The 2,598-nt window shown below is 50.9% G+C and overlaps 1 protein-coding gene across 1 annotated transcript in view; it reads left to right on the top strand.

Annotated features, from left to right (window-relative positions):
• The window catches only part of ATP2C1 (ATPase secretory pathway Ca2+ transporting 1), a 121,642-nt gene that overhangs the window by 118,310 nt on the left and 734 nt on the right, over positions 1-2,598 (top strand).

Raw genomic sequence — 2,598 nt, 5'->3', positions numbered from 1 at the left:
GGGGCACACAACCTAGTGGCACTGAACATATGCTCATAGAGTTGCTGGGCCTCAGGACACACGTGCAGGAGGCTCTCCACTGAGGCCGACGTCAGCAGTTGTTGGCAGAGCCCATGCACCAGGCTCCCGCTGTACAGTCTGCTCAGGGGAGAGAAGAGGGTGTCATTACAGCAGAGGTTCCTGCACTGAGACAACTCACTAATGTGGCTTCAACAGACGCATCAAACACTGTGAGCGCTGCTTCTATAAAATCATTATTAAAGTAACTCAAGAATAATCTGTGGGCTTCCCTGGTGGCACAGTGGTTGAGAATCTGCCTGCTAATGCAGGGGGCACGGGTTCGAGCCCTGGTCTGGGAGGATCCCACATGGCGCGGAGCAACTGGGCCCGTGAGCCACAACTACTGAGCCTGCGCGTCTGGAGCCTGTGCTCCGCAACAAGAGAGGCCGCGATAGTGAGAGGCCCACGCACCGCGATGAAGAGTGGTTCCTGCTTGCCATAACTAGAGAAAGCCCTCGCACAGCAACGAAGATGCAACACAGCAAAAATTAATTAATTAATTAATAAACTCCTACCCGCAACATCTTCTTTAAAAAAGAAAAAAAAAAAAGAATCTGTTTCTTGAAAGAAAGAACTGAATTGTTACAGAGATTACTTCTTGGCTAATGATACTTAGAGCTTTTTATCAACAAACTAAATGATGGATGCTTGCTAGTTCTCCAACTAGCCCAAAGTTGAGCAGGCCTCGTACACTTCAAAGACAAGGAGTTAAAAATGCCTCTGATAGGACAAACAGGCAGTCTGCTGAAATATGAGAACATTTAGTCGTATCATTTGCGAGGTCATTCATTCACTTGGATTAAAAACCAACTCCACAAATATAAGCTGGAATGAACTGGAAGCCACAGATTTAACATATTAACTTACTGCTAGGGTTGACTGACTGGTACCTTAGCAACTGATGGAGAACCATCATTTACTCAGTGTAAAATCATCATTTAAAGAGCCTTGGTGATGCTGAGATGCAGGAACAACTCTCCTGTTGAAATCATTATTGAGGGAACTGTTTCCGCTGTCTTGTTTTATAGGGATCCATGGTCACTAGAGAGGATCCAGTCAAGGATGAACAAAATTAGTAAAGGAAAGGAATAAGGAATCCATAGGTCAAACGCCAATCAATCTTATTTGGTAGAGAGGTCTAGGGTGTGGGAATGTAATAGGGGCCGGGCATGCTCAGTGGGGCGGGCCAGCAGGTTTGCGTGGCCGCCCCAGGTTGCAGCACCGGTTCAGCCCATGGACGCCACGCCGCCCTGTGGCTGCGGCTCGTTCCTGGGAACTTGCGTGTGGAGGTGGCTCCCAAGGAGCCGGTGGGGGGCCTCGGGGCAGCTGAGGCCTTAGTGCTGCCGAGTGTCCAGCTGGTAGGCCCGGTGAGCCGACGTGTGGGGGGGCGCCACGCTCAGTACGGGGGGCCAGGTGGGCACGCAGCCCTTAGCCAGGACTGGCAGCCGGGACAGCGGTCCCCCTCCAGCAGCAGTCAGCTCGCAGCAGCCATGCTGGGACAGCAAATGCAGTGAGAGAGGCGGATCACAGCCTTCTCCCTGGCTCCTAGGCCCGCTGGCCTTGGGGCCGGCGGGTGAGCTGGGGGAACTGGGGGCCAGTTTGAGGGCCGGCGGGGTCCTGGGCGCCTGGCTCCCTCAGTGATGCTGGCTGGGCAAGGTCTGGGGGGCCAGGCCCTGAGGGCGCCACCAGCTGAGATCTGCCTCTCCCGTTTGGCCTGGGCACTGGCAGGAGGACCCAGACTGGGTGCCAGACAAACGAACGCTCCGGGGCAGGGTAACCAGCCCCCGCAGGCACCCCTTCCTCTTAGCCAGGGCCTGGACCTAGGAGAGCGAAAGTCGGTCCTTGGGACTTTGAACAGGTAAAATGAAGGGTAATGATGTCACTTCGCTTCTGGGATTTGTTAAGTGTTAAAAGCCACAAGGAGGCATGGAGACAGTATTAAATGCCTCCCTTTCCCTTTCTGTTTAGAACAGAGGATAACATTTGTTTTGTTAGAGGTTTATAGGAACATGGTCACCTGACCTCAAGAACAAAGGATCTGACACCAGGAAGTCTGCAACAACTAACCGTGTGCCTCCCTCACCTTTCCTATAAAAGGGCTTTGCTGAAAGCTCTCAGGGAATTGGGGTTTTTAAGGCACGAGCCACCCATCTCCTTGCAAGTCCCTGCAATAAACCTTTCTCTGCTCCAAACTCCAATGTTCTGGTACTGTTTTGGCCTCACTGTGCGTCAGACACACAGACTTGAGTTCAGTAACATTAACAACACTATGTACTGCTAGGAAGCTTTCAACTTGAAATATTTCAAGTCAAACCAGCATATATGATAGGTCTCTGTATAGCACTCATTAATTCAACAAGTATTTGAGTATTTAATGCTAGGCACTGGGGCTACAACAGTGAACAAAACAGGCAAGTCTCAGCACACACCCAGAGCTTATCTTCAAGTGGAGAGACAAAGCACATATGTAATCTCAACTCCATTTTCTAACCATCTCCCTTTTATCTTCCTCACTCACTCCCTTGAATAGTATTTCAG

Source organism: Lipotes vexillifer, unplaced genomic scaffold (genome assembly GCF_000442215.2).
Source record: "Lipotes vexillifer unplaced genomic scaffold, Lipotes_vexillifer_v1.1 scaffold884, whole genome shotgun sequence".
Taxonomy (NCBI): domain Eukaryota; kingdom Metazoa; phylum Chordata; class Mammalia; order Artiodactyla; family Lipotidae; genus Lipotes; species Lipotes vexillifer.
Note: the sequence above shows the minus strand (reverse complement) of the source record. Positions and strands in the feature narration are given on the sequence as shown.